We start from the raw sequence: 23,059 nt of genomic DNA, 5'->3' as shown, positions 1-23,059 counted from the left end.
GACGTATTTTCCAATTTTTATAGAGGTTTTCGGAGGGCGCGAAATGAGTACCGGATCGGCAGTCATCTTGGTTTTGGGACTGAAACACGTGAGACTGTGGTGATTATGGGTGCAGAAATCGGTGGTTATGTGAGCCATCCTCGTGGTTTTTGGTAATTGGAATACGGAGGCTCACTTGCGGCACAGGCCGGTTTTGATTTCTGTGGCCCAATTTTGGGTTTTGTGATAAGGTATTTTATTTTTTTATTTTTGGTTTCCTCGTGTCGTACTACCTTCGGGTCTGGGTACTTCCCAAACGTCACGCTTCAAACTCGTGGCGCTCACCCTTCCAGCTGATCGTACCCCCCCTTCTTCACTGGGGTAGTCGTGGCCGGGACCGCGAGGAAAGTCCGGGGAAGGTAAGGCTCGAGGAGCAAAGTGGGTTACAAATTTGGCGCCCAACGTGGGGTACAAGTAGAGACAGCACATTTAACTCTATTTATTTTTTTTATTTTTCTTTCTGCTCTTTTGGAAATTATTTTTTGTGGCCGTGGTGATGGAGGCAAGGTACCTAAGACGCGATGAGCTCGAATTTGAACTGCGGGTTAGGGGAGTAGACCCCAGCGGGAGGTCGGTGGAGGTGTTACGAGAGAAATTGGGGGTATTTCTCAAAGCGGAAGCGGACGGTACCTCTCACCCTACCGACGCACAGTATGATAAAGGCCAAGTATAAGGAACTGTTGACGGCGATCAACGTGTATCAGGAACCCTCGACGCGTGATAATAGGCTCAAACGCATTTAAAGTCGGTTGCTTCACCTCCTCCACAGGGTTAACCGTGCACCGTCGGAAGATGCTTCGGCGGAACATCTAGCGTCTCGGGCTTCCTTGGTTTCCCAGGTGTCAGAGCTGTTTGAAACACTGGATAAAGCAACCAAGGCCCGTCGCAGCCTTGGCAACTTCAACCTTAGCGCCATTATGGGAGTGGTTCCACCTTCGGGGGACGAATCCGTGGAGTCGGAGGATGAGGAGTCTGGTGATTTAGATGACACGGAGGGCAGCCCGCAGGGTAACTCCAGTCGCGTCGTGAGAGGCCCGACGGAGCATCGCGATATGCCCATACACAAATGGGGTGTCAAATTTTCGGGAGAGCCATCAGGATTATCGGTGCCAGAATTTTTAGATAGGGTTTCCGAGTTGAGGGTAGCACGAAGGTTCTCCGAACGCGATTTATTCATTGCGGCCATCGATTTGTTTGAGGGAAAGGCCCTAACGTGGTTCCGTTCGGTACGGCCTCGAGTACACAATTGGGGAGAGTTGGCGGATCTGCTACGGTACCACTATTTGCCGCCGGACTACAGCCACCGGTTATTTGGAGAGATCTTGGCACGGAAGCAGGGCGAGCAGTAGAAGTTTATCGAGTACCTCGCGTGCATGAAGTCACTGTTTGATCGACATGGAGCCATTCCGAGGGAGCTGAGATTGGACATCCTTACCCGTAACCTCGCTCCGTTCTACGTCCAACAATTACCAGTTGTGGAAAGCTTAGAGGAATTGGAGAGACAATGTCTTAGATTAGAGGTAACCAAGTATCAAGTAGACAGCTACCAGCCGCCACCGCGAAGAAGTCGCGATCTCGTGGAACCCTCGCTAGCGTACGTGGCTCCCACCGAAATTTCGGCTGTCCAACGACCAACTCCAGACAACGATCGGCGGTGTTACAACTGCCAACGAACAGGCCACCTCTCCAGAGAATGTCGACAACCTCGGAGACTACGTTGCTTCCGATGCCAGCGCGAAGGCGTCACTACGAGGAACTGCCCGGATTGTAACCGCGATAGACCATCGACGTCGGGAAACGACGCACGAAACCAACAGTAGGGCGGCTGGCTGGTTTCAAGAAGTTCAACCGCTCCGTGGGTTCTGGATCTAACGGTGATCGGGTTAGGCTAGCGACATCGCTGAGAGCTCGGCTGGATTTTATTTTGGAAGGTGCGGTCGGAGACGAACGACCTTATTTGAGTGTTGTTGTTTTAGGTCATAGGGTGTTAGGCTTATTGGATTCAGGAGCCAGTAGGACTTGCGTTGGGCAACCCGGTATTTCCATTTTTGAATCGTTGGGGTTAAGGCTGGACCACCCCGCCAATGTATCGTTGTGCGTGGTGGCTAATAGGGATAGATGTCAGGTTAAGGGTGTCTTTCATGTACCGTTTAGGGTAAAGGATCGTGTGTATGGTTTGGAGGTTCTAGCAATACCGTCTCTCCCACTTGTCCTGATTTTGGGGATAGATTTTTGGACCAACGTTGGATTAGTTCCAGATGTCAGACGTGGGGAATGGGTGTACAGTAAGGGTCAGCCAACGCAAATCAACGCCATCGAAAGCTCTCACAGTTTAACAGCGTAGCAAACCAGACGCCTGGAAGAATTGAGGTTGACCATTCCATTTGTGGACCATGGCATAGGTGTCACACATCAAGTGGAACTCAAGATCAGGACGGAGGCTGAGCCTATACGGCAAAGAACATACCCCATTTCACCGGCGTTGTGGAAGCACGTAAACAAAGAACTTGACACCATGATACGAGAGGGTGTTGTGGAACCGAGTTCATCCCCGTGGAGCTCGCCGATAGTGCTGGTCAAGAAGAAGGACAATAGCTATAGGTTTTGCGTGGATTACCGCAAACTCAATGCAGTTACTCAGCGAGACTCTTACCCATTGCCACGGGTGAGCACAATTTTAGATCGTCTCCGTGACGCTACCTTCCTCTCCTCGATAGACATCAAATCGGCCTACTGGCACATTCCTGTGGAGGAAATAAGTCGTCCAAAAACCGCCTTCGCTGTTCCCGGACGCGGACTCTTTCAGTTCCGAAGAATGCCATTCGGCCTCCATAATGCCCCAGCGACTTGGCAACGATTTATAGACCACGTTTTAGGTTTTGACTTGGCACCGTCGGTTTTCGTTTACCTGGATGACATTATCGTGGTTTCTAGTGACTTCGAGTCGCATATGCGGATTTTGGGCGAAGTCTTCCGTCGTCTCAGGGAAGCTGGGTCGACGGTCAGCCGTGATAAGTGTTGTCTATGTCGGTCGGAGCTTAAGTTTTTAGGTTATGTGGTGGATTCAAGAGGCCTTCGGGTGGATCCGGATAAAGTAGACGCGATCATTAACTTCCCCGTTCCCAACAACGTACGGGAATTGCGTCGCCTACATGGCATGGCTTCGTGGTACCGCAGGTTTATACCGGATTTTTCCGCGATTGTCGCACCCATCAACGCACTGCTACAGAAGAACAAGAAATTCCTATGGACACCTGAGTGCAGAGACGCCTTCAGGACTTTAAAAGAGGCACTCGTTTCCGTCCCCGTTTTGTATTGTCCGGACTTCGAGCGAGAATTTTTTGTGCAGACCGACGCCAGCGACTATGGTCTAGGGGGAGTGCTCTATCAAAGCTATCCTGATGGTGATCACGTGATTGCCTATGCGAGTAGATCCTTGTCAGCGAGTGAGCGCAAGTTTACGGTCACCGAAAAGGAGTGTGGAAGGATATAAGTTCACTGTCGTCACGGAGCATTACAGTCTAAAATGGTTGCATAGTTTGAAGTCGCCCTCAGGTCGGCTGTCAAGGTGGAGTGTGACCCTACAACAATACGATTTTGCCGTGGTGCATAGAAAGGGCAAGAACAATGTGGTGCCTGATGCGTTATCCCGAGCGGTTCCTCGAGTGGATGTCGTAGGCAATGGTGACGCTTGGCACAAGCGTATGACGACAGAGGTCGAGGATAAGCCGTTGTCATACCCGTTGTGGCGCGTAGAGGATGGGGTCTTGTATAAAAGGACAAAGACACCCAACACGGATTTACAGGGCTTGGAGGTTGCCTGGAAAATTGTAGTGCCGAAGGACCGACGAGTAACCCTACTGCGAGAGAACCACGACGACGTCTTTGCCGGTCACACCGGCGTCTTCAAAACTTACCACCGCCTCGCGGAACGGTATTATTGGCCGCGCATGAGAGCCGACGTCGCTCGTTACGTGAAGCACTGCAGGACATGCATCGCCAGCAAAACTGACAATATGCCAACAGCTGGACAAATGTCAGGCCGACCGAATATCACCAGGCCCTGGCAACTTATCTGCATCAACATTGTTTGCCAGCTTCCGCGTTCGACGCATTGTCACGAGTATATTATGACAGTGGAGGATTATTTTAGTAAGTTCGTTTTGTTTTTCCCACTGCGTAAGGCCGTCGCAAAGTCTATGGCGAAGTTACTGGAAGATCACGTGTTCTGTGTAATTGGGGTGCCTGAAGTCTTGGTGTGTGACAATGGGAAACAACTGGTTAGTCGCGAACTGAGTGACATGCTGCAGAGGTATGGAGTTCGGGTGCAGTTTACTTCCCTTTATCATCCCCAGGCTAATGCGGTGGAGAGACGACATCGGACCCTCAATATGATTCTGAGGTCATATACGACGGACAACCATAGACACTGGGACAAAGACCTCCAAAAGGTGGCATGTTGCCTTCGGACATCGAAACACGAGACCACCAACCAAACGCCATTCTTTATAAATTTCGGTCGCGAAATTCGTTTAGATGGGCGACCCCGCTCTGTACCAACAGCCGAGGAGGAAGTCGAACCACCCTGACCAGAACACCGTGCTACTGCTTTTGGAGAACTGTACAAGGATATTCGCAAACGACTTGACAAGGCGTTTGAACGCAACCGCCGAATTTACGACCTACGACACCGGAAGGTACAATTTTCAGAGGGCCAGCGGGTTTGGCGAAGGAATATGGCACAATCGAATGCCGCTGCGTATGTCACCTCCAAGCTATTGCCTAAGTTTGTTGGGCCATTTGTGATTCGGAAACGCTTGAACCCCTGGAATTACGAATTAGAGGACCTTCAAGGTAAGAGAAGTGGAGTTTGGAACATCAAAGACCTTAAGGAAGACCCCGGAGATCCCCCCGACGTGTAAACCCCAAGAGTGTCTGGCCAGGGTAACCTGCTACGGTGATATGGGTAGTCCGTACAGCCAGTTTCCCCAGTGTGGATTTCACTAGCGTCTGCACCAGAGTGGTCGGCTACCGAAATCAGCCACTTCGGCGTCTGTCTTCGAAGAAGCGGTCGTGTGGTTGTGTCCGATAATGAGCTGTTATCGTGTCTGTCTCCAGAGGAGCGACGTTAATAGTGTCATCGTTCGTGTATTTTTGTATCTTTGGATCTGTGGTTTTCTTGATGATTTTGGTGTTGATATTTGTAGATGGTATAATTGTCGTAAAGTCGAAGTAGTTTGCAACGCCGACAAACCTCTTTTGTTTAAGGCTAGGTTGATACCGAATCTTCCTGTGTGGAGTGGAGATTCGTTTTGCGGTGTGCTACGTTGATTAGTCCTTGTATGAGGTGTAGTTTTGATTCCATCGGCTGTGTTACTGTATTGGGGATCATTCGCAATTTGGTTTGGTTGTTCTTTGGTATATTGTGTTTGATTCCGTTTTGGTTTAGGATTTGACAGTTTGTACGGGTAGGTGCGATTCGTTAGGTTGTTTTCCGCTGCAGTCGGGATGTTGAGTCGTATCGATCTGTACCTCAGCCTCTTATACAGCTAGTGAAGTTCCGAAGTTGGCATTGGCGCCTTGATTAGGGAGTTTGATTCGGTCTTTCATTGGCTATACAGGTGTTCGGCTACGTCTTCTTTTCTTTTGTTGTTGACAATTATGTATTGCGAGCTGAGCCTTTGACCTCATGTTGTGATGATCCGATCGATTTTCGTGGTCGTCGGGGAACTTTTGACACTCCGTTGTATTGTTCTTTTCGAGAGTTTTATTATGATTTTGTTTAGTAGTTTTTGTTTTGACGAGAGGATCAAGCGCCCAACCTTTTAAGGTAGCTGCATAATTTAGAGTGTGGTCACAAGGGTGATCCAATCGCTCGTAGCAAATGTAATATTTTCGGGTTTTAGTAAGTTGTGGAGAACATTAGGTTGAGAAGTACAAATTTCGCCGATACCTCACACTGAGAAATTTTGGGAAAATTTCTAACGAGGAAAGGGTGGGATTTATGTAACGGTACGAATTTGTGTAAGGGATTTTTAGCGTCATTTTAAGTTTAGGGTGGTTAAGCTCTGTTGGCAGGGTTGGAGAATGCACCGACGCTAAACTCTGGCGGGAGTAGAAGTCTCCCAAAGTAACACTACTTTTAGAGGTCCAGCATCATCCAGGAATCCTCCAGCGCTGAAACAATGCGTTTAGTTTGGCTTAGTTGGGGAAGTTGTTTGTTGGAGCCAAGCAACCACCACATTCCTCTTTTACCCGCTCCAGGGGTGGCTGCTTGGACACCAGTCACCTCAGTTTTAGTGTCCATGTTTTGGTTGGGTTCGTTTGGTTTCGTTTAGTGTTTATTTCCGGTTATCCCTTAGTTGTGTCGTGTTTTCGCGTTGTAAACAAACCCTATAACCTCACTTTTGACTACTGTCATCTGAGTCAACTAGTTCTTTTGGCTATAAAAGGTTGGTAGTACCGTCCGTCGTGACGTACTTCCCCTTTTTTATAGAGGTTTTCGGAGGGCGCGAAATGAGTACCCGATCGGCAGTCATCTTGGTTTTGGGACTGAAACACGTGAGACTGTGGTGATTGTGGGTGCAGAAATCGGTGGTTATGTGAGCCATCCTCGTGGTTTTTGGTAATTGGAATACGGAGGCTCACTTGCGGCACAGGCCGGTTTTGATTTCTGTGGCCCAATTTTGGGTTTTGTGATAAGGTATTTTATTTTTTTATTTTTGGTTTCTTCGTGTCGTACTACCTTCGGGTTTGGGTAGTTCCCTGGACTCGTGGTCACGCTTCAAACTCGTGGCGCTCACCCTTCCAGCTGATCGTACCCCCCCTTCTTTACTGGGGTAGTCGTGGCCGGGACCGCGAGGAAAGTCCGGGGAAGGTAAGGCTCGAGGAGCAAAGTGGGTTACAAGATTTCTCATGAAATTCTAAACTTTAATCAAACATGAGAAACTGGATCAGATAAATCTAATATTTTTTATTAGGCTCACAAACAATAATCAGATGATTGTATTTATTGAATAAATTGTCGATTGGGAAAAAATCAACATGCTATGACGGGAAACGAAGAGAATCGACTACTGGGCTAGCCCATCGTAAGCATAGATCGCTGCAACAATGCGCGTTATACGTTCTAAGGCGATGTACGTGCTGATACGTGCTTTACACATATTTCCTCTGGAGACGTACTACGTTACTTGATTCGTAAAATTGGGCTAGCCCATGAGCGGTCTGCGCTTTAGCTGAAAATACAGTTTCTCTGATCTGTGCTGCAACTTTCCGTGATTGTTGAAGAAACATATTATTAACAAGTTCGAATTAATTTTTCTTCAATGAAAAATAAAACGAATTATATCATAAAAATCCTCTTCAATGATTGATGCTATTTGCTAAGTTCAATTATTATTATCGATACATAATTAAAGATGTAAAATTTAGGGTGGGATTAGCCCACCTTGCCCACTGATACGAGCCGCCACTGTCGTTAGTTCGGTTCTGGGTGTGGGAGGCAACATCCGGTGGAGGTCTTCGTTTCCGGCTTCGTCGTCACCTGGTGCTTCAAGTGGATCTCGGAAGAGGTGGTCTGAAACCTCGTTCTGAGTGCCTGGGCAGTGCTCGATCTTAAAACTGAGTGCTTGTAGCTCGAGTGCCCACCTCGTCAGTTTGGCTCGTTGGTCGCGAACTGATGCAAGCCAGGTGAGTGCCTTGCTGTCCGTTCTTAGTGTAAATTCTCGGTCTTCTAAGTACGGCCGGAACCTCCGAGTGGCCCATATTACCGCGAGACACTCTTGCTCGTTGACATGGTACCGTTGCTCCCGAGCATTAAACCGCGCACTCGCGTACGCGATTACGTGGCGTTTGCCCTCTGCGCATCCTTGGTAAAGAACAGCGGCCATGCCTACCCCACTCGCGTCAGTCTGCAGCACAAACGGTAGCCCCGGGTGTGGACGCCGGAAAGGCTGTGGTTTCTCATGCTCGCACTTTAACGCGTCAAAAGCACCCTGTTCTGCGCTTGTCCATCGCCACCTTTTCTTGTTGGACAATAGGTCTGTCAACGGGGCTGCCACTATCGCGAACCTCGGCACAAATTCCCGCACCCAATTGCACAGCCCCAAGAAGCTGCTTAGTTTCTTGCGGTCTGTTGGGGGTTGTGATACCTTAATTGTGTTGACGTGTTTGGGTAAAGGTTGGTTGTGCTCGTCGCTCACGAGGTGCCCCAAGTACTCAAGTTCCCGTTGGCCGAGCTGACATTTAGAGGGGGAACACTTTAGCCCGTGCGCCTCCAGCCTTTCAAACACAAGTCGGAGGTGGTGTAGGTGAGTGTCGTAATCGGGTGAGTAGATGATGATGTCATCTAGGTACACTAAAGCGAACCTCTTTAGGTAGCCTGCAAGGACGTCCTGTACCATCATCTTCTGGAAGGTGGCTGGGGCGTTGTTAAGGCCAAACGGCATTACCTTAAATTGGTAATGTCCGCCTTCGGGAGTGGAAAACGCGGTTAACGGCTTCGATTCCGGTGCCATTGAAATCTGCCAATAACCCGCCTTGAGATCGATGGACGAGAACACTCTTGCCTGCCCCAGGTCCTTGAGGGTTTCGTGAATGATCGGCAGTGGTGCCGCTTCATCCTTCGTTATGCAGTTTAGTCGTCGGTAGAACACGGAAAACCTCGGCCTGCCGTCTTTCTTTTTGACGATGACGACCGGTGATGAATAGGGCGACGTTGATGGTTCGATTATGTCACTTGCAAGCATTTCGTCCACGTCTTCCTAAATAACGCCCTTTTTGTGGTCCGAGTACCGGTACATTGGCACTCGGATTGGCGTAGGGTCTGTTATATGAATTACGTGCTTTGCCGCCACCGTGGTGGATGGTGGGAGGTCGTCGTGGAACGTCCCCGCAATGTCCTTCAGGAGCTTGGCAAGTGTTTGTTCATCTGGGAAGCCGTGATTGACCTCCTCGGGTGTCAGAGGTCGGCGTGGTTGGACTTTTTGACGATGACGACCGGTGATGAATAGGGCGACGTTGATGGTTCGATTATGTCACTTGCAAGCATTTCGTCCACTTCTTTCTAAATAACGCCCTTTTTGTGGTCCGAGTACCGGTACATTGGCACTCGGATTGGCGTAGGGTCTGTTATATGAATTACGTGCTTTGCCGCCACCGTGGTGGATGGTGGGAGGTCGTCGTGGAACGTCCCCGCAATGTCCTTCAGGAGCTTGGCAAGTGTTTGTTCATCTGGGAAGCCGTGATTGACCTCCTCGGGTGTCAGAGGTCGGCGTGGTTGGACTAGGTTACGTCTTTCTGCTGACCAATACACGGCGTGTCTGTCACTCACGCCGAGGTGGACGCTTCGGCGCGCGTAGTCCATGTAGGCCTGCTGTTTCTGAAGGAAGTCGTAACCTAAGAGTAAGTCCTCCTGCAAACGGTGCACCACGAGGCACGTCACCTGATAGGCGTGCCCGTCAATTTCGCACACAACCGTCTGCGTGTGCACCACCCGTGGGCGTTGGTTCCGGCCGCGAGGCGAATGTTAGCTCCGTCGGGGAGCTGGTGTACCGGGGCGTGTTCCGGGACACAACTGGTCGACGCGCCTGAGTCCAATAGCGCGATAGTTTTCAACCCGCACACGGTCGCTGTCACCCGCGGTGTTTCGGTGCGCACAGGGTTGTCTACCGGCAAGGGGACCACTGGCCGCGCACTGTGGATTAAATGTTTTGCGGGTTGCGGGGGATGTTCGTTATCGCGAACTTTCCGGCCATAAGGCGCGGGTCGCAACGTTTTTGTTCTCCGCACTGGGGTCTTAAGGTCTTTCGCGGCACCATGCACTGCGTGTCTCTGGTTTCGCGGGGGAAGTTGGGCGCCACCGAGGGTTTTCCCTCCCTCGGAAGGGTGGTTATACGGGAGCTTTATTGCTCGTCGAATTCCTCGGGCCGCGCTGCTGCCACAGCGTGACGGGGTACGGCCCTCGTGTCGTTTCCCTGTCAGCGGCGATTGTAGACTGGGCACTCTCGGTGGTAGTGTCTTTCGGGGCAGTACTGACACTGGGGTGGATTGTGGGCTGGAGTGTTAGCTGCTGGCCGCGGTGGAGGTGGTAGTAAGGCCTCCACGGAGATGGCGCGGTTGAGAAGCGCTGTGAAATCCTGGATCGTCACCGGGTCCAGGTGCACAGCGATGTCTTTGCGCACCAGCTTGATGCACGCCCGCACCAGGTCCTTTTCCACCAGCTCCGGACACACGCGACGCGCCACGATACGTTTCCGTCGGAGGAAACGCTCCACCGTTTCACCTCGAGCTTGTCGCTCGAACAGGAGTTGTCTCCTTAGTTCGGCGACAACCTCCTCACTCCCGTAGCGTGTTTGAAATGCGTCCTTAAAGTCTTCGAAATCACTGAGTAAGTGGCGCATTTCGGTCCACCACGTCCGCGCCTTTCCCTCTAGTTGGTTGGCGACGCTCCCCAAACGTTGGCGACCAGTCTGCTTTACCAAGAGGGACTCGCATTCCGCGAGGAAGGCTTGCGGATCTTCGTGCCCCAAGAGGCGGAGGACGTCATCAGCCGTGAAGGTTAGCGTTGGTGTAACCGGCGTGGCTGTGTCTCCGCTGGTGGACCCGCTGGCGAGAGTGGATTTCAACCAGTTTTCTGCCCCTGGGTTTAGTTTCGTCATTTCGGCTCCGATCTTAAAAAGCTGCCTCGCTGATCCCTCTCGTGTGGCGAGGGTTGCCACATGGAGCTCGAGAACTGCGAGACTCTCCTCGATGGAGGTGATTGTTTGCTCCGTCATCGCTCTCGTCGTTGGCTTGGTCATGGGTTAGTCTCTGAGCGCTCTCAGAAAAAAATTGCCCCACCTTGGGCGCCAATTTGTCACCCAACTCGCTGGTGACGTTGTTGTGAGTGTGGAATTGGGTAAAGAAATAAAAAGCAGTTTGTATTTTTACTGTCCCCGTAGTAGGCGGAGGAGAGAGGTTGCCCGTGTTGCAGGCGTGTGTTGAGGGTGGCTAGCCGATATAGCTAGCGCAGAGACCCTTGTTGGAGATGGTGCTCGATATCGTGGGTGTGTAGAGGGTGGCTGACCGATATAATCAGCGCAGGGACCCTTTGGAGGCGATGTTTGTTGGAGGTGGCTAACCGATAAAGTTAGCGCAGAGACCTCGTACCGCTGACTGCAGACTGACTTCCGTCATCATCTTGTCGGTGGCTCCTTTTTCGTGGTCTCACGATTTTCGTGTTCTTCCACAGTTTTGGGTCCTTTTCTTCTGTGGTTTTCTTCTTTCTTGTTGTTTTCTTCGGTGGCCTTTTGTTTCGGTGGCTTTCTTCGTTCTTCTTCGGTGGGTCTTGTGTTTCGAGTGTGGGACCTTTTCTTCTTCTTCTTCTTCTTTTTTCTATTCTTCTTCCATTGCGAGTCTTGGTCTCTTGAATCTTCTCGTGGTGGTTTCCTCTGTTTGCTTCCGAATTGTTGGGTTGTCATGTTTTGCTGCCTTCTCGAAGTGCCTCCTGGCGATCTTCTAGATGACATTTTCAATGGGTGGAATCTTCAGGTCGTTGTGGATTTGTTCGTTGGTCATGAACCATGGGGCGTCGATGACGTTCCTCAGGGTCCTGTTCTGCACGATTTGGAGTTTCTTCTTTCTTCTTTCGTCTGCTTGGTTCCAGGTTGGTGCTCCGTACGTCATGGTGGGCCTAATAACAGATGTGTAAATACGTATTTTGTTTTCAATACTTACCTCACTCCTCCGGTTGAGAAGTGGGTAGAGTTCCTGGTTGATCCTTTTCGCCTTGGTTTCCGCTTCGTTGATGTGCTTCTGGAAGTCAAGTTTTTGGTCCAGGGTGATTCCAAGATACATGTCTTCCGTCTTCCATGGGATGTCTTCGTCACTGAACTTGATGCTTCTTATTGGTTTGTGCTTCTTCGGTCTCTTCGTGAAAATGATTCCGTTGCTCTTCTTCTCGTTGACTTTGATCTTCCATTTTTCTGTCCATTTTTCGACTTCCTCCAGGTGGGTGTTGATCTTCTTGGCGAGTCCTGCTGTGTGTCTTCCTTGGGCCAGAATGGCCGTGCCGTCCGCAAACGTTGCGATGACGGTGTCCTCCGTCGTTGGAACGTCCGCGGTGTAGAACAAATACAGGAGCGGCCCTAGAACAGAACCCTGAGGGACTCTTGCTTTGCTCCACTTCTTGGTGGATTCCTCTTCGTTGACTTTAACCTGAAAACAGCGATTAGTAAGGTACGAGTGGATTAACTTACCGTATTCCAACGGGATCCGGAAATCGATAAGTTTCCGGACGAGTCCTTGGTGCCAGACTCTGTCGAAGACCTTTTCGATGTCCAAAAAGACTCCTGTTGTCACTTTTGAGACGTTGAATCTTTGGATGATGAAGTCTGTGATCCTTGTCGTTTGGTGGATGGTTCCGTGTCTTCTTCTGAATCCGTGTTGTTCTTCCGGGATGATTTTTCTTTCTTCAATTACTTCCAGAATTCTTCTTTGGATGACTCGTTCGGCTACCTTGCTCAGACTGGAGAGCAGACTGATGGGTCGGTAGCTGGCGGGGTCCTTCTTCTTCTTTCCTGGTTTGTAGATCATGATGATTCTTGCTTCCTTCCATGCTTCCGGAAACTTCCGGAAACCTAAAAATGTATTTGTTATTCTCAGTAGTGTGTAACGTGACAATTTCGAGTTAAACGGGAAGGTGTTAGAAAGGGTTGATTTTCGTGACCTTTTGACGCCTGGAATTTATTGGTTGCCTATTTTAGTGTAGCCGCGAGTTACATTGTCCGTTACGAATTCTGTTTAATTATGTTAATAGTTACCAGTTTGTTAGGTTCGGAGGTGACTGGAGGAATACGTTTGAGCCTCAGAATTTTAGCTGGAGGACTGCTACAAGTTTCTCGGGGTTGTCTAGGTTGCAACTCTTTAGTTTTCATCTTTGCTTCAACTTTTCTAACTTCTATTTTCTACCGTTTCACAACCACGATAGCCTGCTTGGTGTTGATCGTGTCGTGGGTCATTCTTCTTTTTGACCGCAACATCAACGGTGCTACTCTTGCTATTTTTTTCTTCTTGCGATTGTTTATTTTGTTCATAGTGTGCGTTGAAGTCTACGATTGATTGATGAATAATTTTCCAGCTGTTTACTTACCGTCGGCTTCGTTTTGCTACTCTTTACGATCACTTTCATTCTTTGTTTTGATTCGAATAACCCCAAATTTTCACCTGTCAAGGGGTCACCTTCTCAATGACAAAACGTGACGTAGAGCCGAAGAAGCGAGCAGCCATTCCGGGTCCGTAGTTCTCCTGCGTTTTAGATTTCGAGGCGTACGGTGCTCCACAGTGTTTCGATATTTTGGAATTTTGAGTGTGACTTATTGGCCTTTTTGATTTTATTGGTGCATTGGTATCTGGATTGGGTCACTAAGGTTCCTGGAGGAAACCGGAATTTGTCGGGGCTCGAGATCGAATAAATCCACCACGACGTGAACCACGTGGAAAACTTTAAGGCCGCTTTCCATCGTAGTAAGTAAAGTATTCCAGTATATTCATCTTCCTAAGGGTATTTTCCATCCTAGGGCCTTCTAGTCTGTTCTATTCTGTGCTATTCTCTGCTTTCGTTTTTTCCTCCCCTTTTGGTTGGGAGTGCGAACTGGAAGTTCGAAATTGGATCGCTGCTGACTGTTTTGACCGAGCCATACAACCTCTTCCCTTTTGGATTCTGGAAGGCTCAACACTCGGGAGCATCTAAAGGAGAGTCGGTAGGAGGAGCTGTTGGGGCTCCTGTAGGAGTCAAGGTCAGATCGTTTTATCCACGTTTTTGTTCGAGTCATCGTATCAACGCCATCGTGTCATCGTTTTGTTAACTTGTTTCTGTAGGAGTTTTCGGCTTCACCGTAATCGTCCTTGTTATTTGTTAATTGTAATATAGTAGTTGGGAGATTACAACTTCACTGTAATCAACCGTTTTACATTTAGTCATTTCTTTTTTGTTTTTCATTATTTGTACAGACGTTCTTGTTAGTCGGGACCCGGTAATTGCGAGTTTTGAACGATTGAATTGTTGCGCGGATTTTCGGTGTGCCGTCGGCTTGCGCAAGCGTTCGGTCTACAGCGAATCGTCGTAAATCTAACAGCAACGATTGCCGGTGTAAAGACGTCGTCCAAACTAAATACTTGTTTTTCCTGTATTTTTTTATTTAGGTTTTACTAGTGTGTTTTTGAATATATTCGTTCCTGGTTAGTTTTCTCTCTTGTTTTTTCCTTCTTCGTTCGGGTAAGCTACACCGAGTACTTTGGATCCGGGTACTCGCAAGTCGTAGCCGGAGGATCCTGGCGCCCTCAAGATTGTCGGGTCGGTGAGTTTTAACGAACCCACCCAGACTGAGCTACCGGCGTAATTTTGTCACCAGCCGGCCCGAGCGACTTTAGTCGGTCAGTTTGTTTTTTTGCTTTTGCAGTTTGGTTTTTTTGCGTGACAAGTGCTTGTTTACCTACCTGTGGCAATTTTTGGATTGCCGTGTTGGTGATTCCGTCCTTTCCCGGAGCTTTCTTCGGGTTGAGGTTCTTGATGATTCTTTCGATTTCTTCTTCGGTTGCTTCATCCATCCTGCACCCTTCCGGTACCTGGAGGTGATGTTGGACGTTCTGGTCGGTTTCCATCTCGAAGTTCCTGTCCTTTGAGGGGTTGTTGGTGAATTGTTCTTCCATCTTCTCCGCGAAAACTTTTGCCTTCTCCCTGTCTTCGTACGCTGTTCCGGTTTCCGTTTCAAGGGGGGGGATTTCTTCTCTTTTCTTCCTTAGTGCTCTTGCCATTCTCCATGGTGGATGATCTTCTTCGTTGAGTTCTTCCATTTTCCTTTCCCACTTCCGGTTTTCTTCTTCCCTGAGAATCCGGCTGAGTTCGTGGTTCCATCTGTTGAGTTCACTCTTGTCCTGCGGTGCGAGGGTTCTCTGAAACACTTTTTTAGCTTTTCTTTTTTCTTGACGATGTCTTTGATCTCGTCGCGAACTTTCTCTGGTATTTCATATTGAATCTTACTCGTTTTGGATTTTTCCATCGCTGATTGAATGGCTCCTTCAAGTTTCTTCGTTGCTTCTTCTAGTTCTTCTCCGTTGTTGATGTCGATTTCTTCGATGGTAAAGTTTTCTTCGTATTTGTTCCAGTTGACCTTCTCGATGATCCTTGGTTCTCGCTTTCGGCTTCCGTCCAGCGTCAGCATGATCGGATTGTGATCGGAACTGAGCTCGTCTTCCACTTCCAGCTTGAACCTTTTGTTGATGTCCTTGATGATTCCGATGTCCAGGATGTCCGGCTGTCCATGGTTTCCAGGCGGGTATCTTGTCGGCTCATCTGTGGAAATAACGGTGAGTGTTCGATTTTCTACGTACCTTTGAAGTTTTTTTCCTTTCGCGTTGGTGGTTTTGCTGTTCCAGACGATGTGTTTGGCGTTGAAGTCGCCCATTGTGATCGTCGGCTCCCTCCTTCTGAAGATTTCGTCGAGTTCCTCTTCGTCGATTGGTGCTCCTGGTGGCGAGTAAACCGCGAACAACGCGAGTTTACCGCTCTTCGTGGAGACCACGATTCCGGTTTGTTCCACGTTTTCATTGGCGGCTGTGTTGTTGAGTGGGTGGTGCTGGATGTTCTTCCTGATGAGAATGGCCACGCGCCCTCCTTGTCTGTTTCTCTGTCCTTTCTAAAACAATAAAAATGTTGAAATTTTAAACTGTCCTTATTTGTTAGATGGGTCTCATTTAAGAGGGCCACATCTATTTCCTTTTCCTTGAGGAAGAGCTCCAGCTCTTGCTTCTTGTTCTTGATTCCATCTGCGTTCCAGGCGGCGATTTTCAAACCGTCCGCCAGTTGTTTCTTCATTTTTCATTTTTCTTACTCCCACTCAAGGTGTTCTTCTTAGTTCGCGGTCATCCTGATGATGCGACCTATGGTTTTGTGGAATTGGAGGATTTCCTCATCCGTTGGATTTTTAGCCTGAAATTGGATTAATAGCGATGACAGTTCCTCAGCTATCTTACCTGCGTCCGTTTTTGGGGCGGACTTTGTTTCCGATTTTTCTGAGGTGTGTGGTTTCTCCTCTTCTTTTTTCTTCCTCTCTTCTTGTTGAATTTCCTTCAATGTTGGCTGCGGCTTCTTCGGCATTTCGGCCCACTTCTTCGGTTCTCTTGGCTTCTCCATTCTTGGCCGCTCGGGACACCTCCTCCAGGCGGAGATGTGCTCTCCCCCGCAGTTTGCGCACTTCGCGGCCGTTATTCTTTGTTTCGTGCACTCGGGAGTGCTGTGTTTGCCGGCGCACTTCATGCAACGGTATTCTGCAAAGCAGTTCCGCTGCTAAAATATTTCTTTTATTATAGACAGTAGATGATTTTTTCCGCGACCTTGCCAACTGCGGACAGCAGGCTGATGGGTCGATGGTTTTGCGGAAATTTGTGGTCCTTGCCCGGTTTCGGAATGAAGATCACCGTTGCGCACTTCCAACGATTTGGAAAATAACGATATTTGAATGCGGCATTACAAATGTTCGCTAAAGATACAAACGTGTTATCTGGCAGATGTTTCAGGATCCTGTTGGTGATGTTGTCAGGACCTGGTGCTTTTCTGGGTCGAAGTCCCCGGATTAGGAGGCGGATTTTTTCAGGAGAAGTGGGTGGAACGGGAATTTCGGGATCTTCATCGATGATTTCCCGGACTTGGCTTTCCACGTGGTCGAGATGGTCGTCGTCGGCGTTTTCCAGGTTTTCTGACTGGTTCTGCATTGCAGTTCCAAGCTGTCTGCGAACGCCGCCGCCTTTTCCTCGTCGGTGAAGACGATTCCATTTCTTCCGTGGATGGGAGGGAGGGGTTTCTTGCTGCTGCGAAGTGCCCTAGTCATCCTCCAGATCGAGTTGTCTTCCGTGGTGAGAGACTCGAGTTTCTCCTCCCATTGTTTATTTCTGAACTCCTGGAGGGCGATCGTGATTTCTCGTTGGAGACGGTTCGCAATCGTTCGGTCCACGGCGAGGCCTCTTCTCCTTGCGATTCTTCTGGCACGGTTTTTCTCCCTGATCATGTCCACGATTCTTTGGGGAATCGTGCGCCGTTTGGTTGGCGGCCGGGAGAAAGTCGTGGTGGATTATGCGATGGCGGCTTGAATCCGTCTCTCGAATTCTTCGACTGCTGCCTCGATTTGACCTTGATGTTCGATCTCGGGGAATTCTCTGAACTCATTCTCCGCGTGGCCGATGAAATCCATCCGTGGTGACGACTTCTGGTTCGTTTGCCTCGTTGCCGATTTGCATCAGAACGGGGCTGTGATCCGAAGAAAGTTCGTCGATTGTCGTCAAAAAAAAAAAAGGTGCCACAAGGGCACGGTATATTTGTTCATCCAAATACAAATACAACGGCAATAAATTGGGTGCCTGACAAGCAAAAAACAAGTTGTACATACAACATAACAACAAACAACTATACTTAACCATATGGCGTGCAAGAGTAATTATAGCCTTTAGAAAATAGCAGCAAAGAATCAAGTAAGGAGGTTTGCGAGCAAACAACCACCCGCAATAAATATGGACTAAAAAAACAACAGGTCATCTATCGAAGCGTAACTTTGCACTAGCCGTAACGTCATCAAATTGCCGGATCACTAAAGTCCACGTCATACACTACAAGAAACACCGCTGTTTGTACAATCTGCCACTACACAAGCGCTATCTGCTTCAATAGCCCGGAAAAGTCTAAAGGTGGGGCACTGCATTATACACTGTACAGGTAGATACGGAGTAAGGTATAAAATAAGTAATTAAACGACTATACAAGTCGAGATCATAGACAGAATAACACAATCATGTAACTTACAATTTGCAACTTAAATAAAGTATAAATGCGACCGAACAGTGCAAAACGACAGGTAGTCTGTAAGGACACTCAAAATACAATAAATGAAATAAAGATAGAATAAGATAAACAGCAATATCATGCATACAAATATATTCTGTTTAACAAACACTATCTACGCATTGAAGTCAGTCAAGAACTAGCGCAGCACAGTGGAAATTGCGTTTGAAGTATTGTACCGTAAAACACTCACTGCACTAACTAGATCACAGGGCGCGCGAACATCGCTAGGAAATCCAGGGGTAGCCTGGCGACGTCGGAAAGAGCTGGGTTAGGCCCCAAGCTGGTTGTCAGCAGAAGCCTCTCGTGGTCGAAGTTGGGACATGACAGCAGTCTGTGCTGGGGGTTGTCTATATCTCCGCAGGCCGGACAAGCATCAGAATCGGATTTGCCGATGCGGTACAGGTGAATACCGAATTCCCCATGGCCGGTGAGAACTTCGGATGATTTTCTTGTAAAAAAATGTCTAGGGTTTTCGGGCACAGTTGGACAAAAAGAGTACGTGACCCTGCCTTTGTCCGTACTGCCCCATCTTTCTTGCCAGATATCGAGAGACAGGATGTGTAAGTGTATTCTTTTGGATGCCGCCGTGAAGGAAATTCGGTAAGGTTCAGATTAAAGGAGAAGAAGGTGCAAACTTCGTTGTGTCTAAGGATTTTTAAAGTATCAATTTTGGCAATGACTAGGTCTAGCGGAATGATGCCAGCCAAGACACCAGCGGCGTCAGCCGAAACCGAGGTGTAGCATTTAGATACAATTTTTGAAATTAATCCGTAGATTTGTGTAAGGCACCGTTTGATTTTGCTAATATGTATACGATGGCACCAAAACTGGCAGCCATAACTAATGATTGGGAACAATTGCTTTGTTGTATATTGCCAGAAGAGACTCAGAAGATTTCACGCCGTAACAATCTCTAGCTTTTGTCCTCAGCGACCACAGTATTTTCTTAGCTTTATCGCAGATATACTTGACGTGTGGCAAGAAATTTAATTTTTCATCTACAATCAGCCCCAGATATTTCATTTGTTGTAAAACGTGGATTTTTTTTGTCGTCCAGTTGGAGTTTTAGGTCCCTGTTATGGAGCCTTTTGGGTCCTTTATTGCACAGAATTTTGGTTTTAGATGGGGAAATCGTCTGCTTATGATTCCCTGCCCACGTTCGCAATAATCTAAAATCATTAAACATTCTATTCTTTAGGTCGTCTCTAGAGTTTGCCTTGGATACAATAACCACATCGTCCGCGTAAGCCACAACTTCGGTACCAGGAGGCTGGTTTAATTCCAGATAATCATCGAGGATGCAATTCCAAAGTGTAGGACCCAGCACTGATCCCTGGGGGCACCCTTTAGTACAGGTTTTTGTTGACAATAAGTCTCCGTCACTGTAGGTAACTTTGCGATCTGACAAGTAGTTTTTAATTAATTCCACCAGATAATCGGGAATCTTCTTTTTTCTTAGCGAGCGGATTAAGGCTGGCCACCACACGTTGTCAAAAGCACCGCTAAAATCCACGAAGATGGACGCGATGTATTTGTTATCAGACTTTAGTTTATTTAAGTAGGAATTAATGGCGTCTGTTGAGGACTTGCCGGGGCAAAACCCAAATTGATTAGGCGTAAAGAAGTTTTGGTTGGAGTCGTACATCCTTTGTCTGATGATTTTTTCGAAGATTTTCCCATAGACCCTAAGCAATGTGATTGGTCTGAAGTTTTTAGGATTGGACAGATCACCGGAGACGTCTTTGGGAAGAACGACCAATTTCCCTTTTTTCCACAGCTTTGGAAAATATGCCGTTTTCAGGCATGAGTCAAAAACATGCAAAATAAAAGGCCCTACACTTGGATGAATTTTCTTAATTATGCCTGCTTTTAAACCATCAACTCCAAGGGTCTTTTTGTTGTTCAGGTTTCGGATAAGAATGTTTAGTTCTTCCGAAGGAATCCCATTGATGTCTCTATATTGGGATTTTATGTTTTGGAAATCTTGTTTGCAAATATCATGGGCGAGGTCGTCCTCGCCAGTGGCGTCGTCGCGTAGCAACGAATTTAACAGATAATTCATGGCTTCGTCTTTAGTAAGAGTGGCATCGTCCCCTACTCCAAAGGCCGACAGAAGCGCAGTTTTCTTAATTTTCTGAGAGGCCACTTTATATACGATGCCCCAGGGATCTCGAGCTAGATCCTTATCTGCAAACTTCTTCCATGCTTTTTCGCGGACTGAGTGCAGTTCTTTTTTATACCTCTCTCGGGCATTACTCATTTCCGGAAATAAAAAGTCTTTACGCGAAGGATCTCTGTTTTTGTACAATAAGTTTTTCTTGCTGAGGTAGACGCGTCGAAATCTGTCGATTCTATTTTCCACCAGTGTTGTCTGCTGGAAAATACCTTTTTTTTGCGTCCCAGGCCAATCAAGATTTCGTTAAGTTTGAAATAAAACTCATCCAGCGCTTCGTCAATTTTCCTTGGACAGGCCAGCACCGGGAATTGGTTAAGAAGATAATCGTTCAACTTTGCTGTTTCTTCTAAAAGAGTAGTTTCATCGACATTGCTAAGGTCCAACTTGTAATTTTCTTTTCTTCCTTCCATCGCCAAAGATAAGCTCATGTCAAAGGAAATTGGTCTGTGGTCAGAATTGGTAGAGTGGTCTAAAACTTTCCAGTTGCAGATACGGTTTGCTAAGTCGTAGCTGGCCAGTGAGATGTCGATGTTGCTAATACCATTTACCGTTTGAAACGTAGGCAAATTTCCCGCTTCGTTAAGGATTGACAGATCATGAGTAAGAAAGAGCTCCTCCAGAAGATGGCTATTTTCGTCAGAGAAACTGTCATACGACGCCGTTGATCTACAGTTAAAGTCGCCACAAATTAAAACTTTTTTCCCACGCAGTTTTGCAAGGATTAACTCTAAGGAATTGATGGTATTTATAAGATCTTCTTTGTGAGGAGGACTATAGACGGAGATGACGAAAACGGGGGTATTACCTGACTTTTGCAACGAAATTACTAAAATCAGCGGAGTGCTTAGAAATGGCAGAAAAAGAGTGTTTAAGGAGGAATCATTAATAATGAAACAGCTTAAAAAAAAATTCTGATGTCAAAGCAGCAAGCTGGAGGGTGCCAAGATTCGGAACGCTGTAATTTCTGTTTTGAGATTTGTAGCAATAGAGTTCTTGAATTATCGCTATGGCTATGTTTTCATTTTTTATGGTGTTCAGCGTATCCATCAGGGCGGTTTTGGACCGTTTTAAGTTGGCCTGTAGGAATTTGTAGCTAGTCCTCATAGGAGATGCTACATTCCATTTCATGAAGTCTCCGAATGTATACTGAACCCGATTTATTGTTGGTGGCGTGGTTGATTGCTCTAAATTTGGCATTGATGCAGTTTATGCACCTGTGTTTGGAGGGATCGTGTTCATGGGGGCAGTCTTTTGATTCATGTTCCGAAGACGTGCAAAAACCGCAAGTGGAGTCTGAAAGACAATGTTTTGCCACATGGCCGAAACTTTGGCATTTTTAGCACTTGGTCCCTCTAAGGAATCGTTCTACTTTGCAAGAGACCCAATCAATGTAGAGTTTGCCCTTATTGATGAGGTATTTCCAGACCGCAGGTGAGAGTTCAATGACCCAATTAGCAAAATTCGTTTTAATTGGGCCCACCTTAAAAGCTGATGTAACCCAGTTTTCAGGCAGCTCAATTTCGTCCTGGACGTTCTGTTTAATTTCATGAATAATTGCGTCTTGACTTAAACTATCTGGAACATCATAAATTATGACTTTAGGCCATATTTTTGAGGGTCGTCTATGTCTAGGTTGGCTTTCTTAAGCGAGTCATTTTCTAGCAAGGACTCAATTTCTTTTGAAGACGATTCAATGAGTAGGCCATTGTTACGAATTTTAATAATCCGGTCCGGTTTGATTTTCAACTCGCGAGGATTAACGGAATTGAACAGAATCTTTTTGGTGTCTTCCGATGAGTTAACATTCTTGGAGCTTTTTGAGGGGAAAATTAGAACTTTATGTGCGGGAGCGGGACGATGGGGTTTTACAGGTAAATTGGAACATACGGCAGTACTTACAACTTGAGAGTAGCTTAGTGGCGTTTCAGAAGGTCTTTGTTCGTTTTCTTTCAGCACATCCTTCAGTTTATCTAGCAGGCGATCTTCGTAATTAATGCGAGAGACGTTTTTGGTGTAGAGTCTGCACAAATCATTTAAGCTTGTGTGAAGGGCTGTCTCTGCTTTCACGGCCTGATTCCGCTTTGCGATTGGTTCTTTAGTTGAGTTCACAAAATCGACAAACGCACTCACTTGTTTATTTATGCTATCTAACACCGCTTTTAGAACTTTGTCTTCCGGGATGGTCGGATTTCCGGGCAAACCGTTTACACAGATAGTTTCTAATTGTTTAACATCTTCCGGTTGCGTCATTTTTAAATAACTAAAGTTCGACTGCCAACGGCCGTCGAGATAACACCTACACGCTTGCAATAGCAATTAATCGGAGCAGATGCGCTCGCCCAGACACAAAGCGCGCCGACACAGAGATCAAAGCGCGCCTCCGCCAGCGGTAAGAAAGGAAGCCGACACAGCTGCACAGCGAGAGCAGATTGAGACACGACCGCTCGCTATAAAAGCTCGATGCAGACACTTCCCAAGGTCGTGACACCGCGCGATGACCCATTTACCCATAAGGACGCCGTTGCTCCGGTTTCTGCGCTTGACACACCTGACACCGGCGAACGTACTGCGCGACATTCTTTGCCATCCCGGGCCAATAATACTTGGACGCGACTCGAGCCTTGGTCTTAAAATACCCCAAGTGTGCCGACGTAGGGTCGTCGTGACATTCCTTCAACACGGTCGTTCGCAAGGGTTTCGGAATGGCTTGCTTCCAGGCGTCGTCCGGGGTTAGTAGGGGCGCCGAGGATTGAGCACGTCGAAACAGGGTGCCCTCCTGAACCCGCCAACCCGCGTGATCCTCCGGAGACCCTGACACTCGTTCGACCATCCGGCGGCCGCCCGAGATAACGCGTCTAGTACCACATTCGCTTTGCCCTTCTGATGGACAATCTCAAAGTCGTAACACTGGAGCCGCAATGACCAACGTGCCAACCTTCCGGAGGGATTCTGTAACCTCGCCAGCCACA

This window comes from Gnatocerus cornutus, unplaced genomic scaffold (assembly GCF_029298725.1).
Source record: "Gnatocerus cornutus isolate USDA-ARS CGAHR unplaced genomic scaffold, icGnaCorn1.1 ctg00000033.1, whole genome shotgun sequence".
Lineage (NCBI taxonomy): Eukaryota > Metazoa > Arthropoda > Insecta > Coleoptera > Tenebrionidae > Gnatocerus > Gnatocerus cornutus.
Note: the sequence above shows the minus strand (reverse complement) of the source record.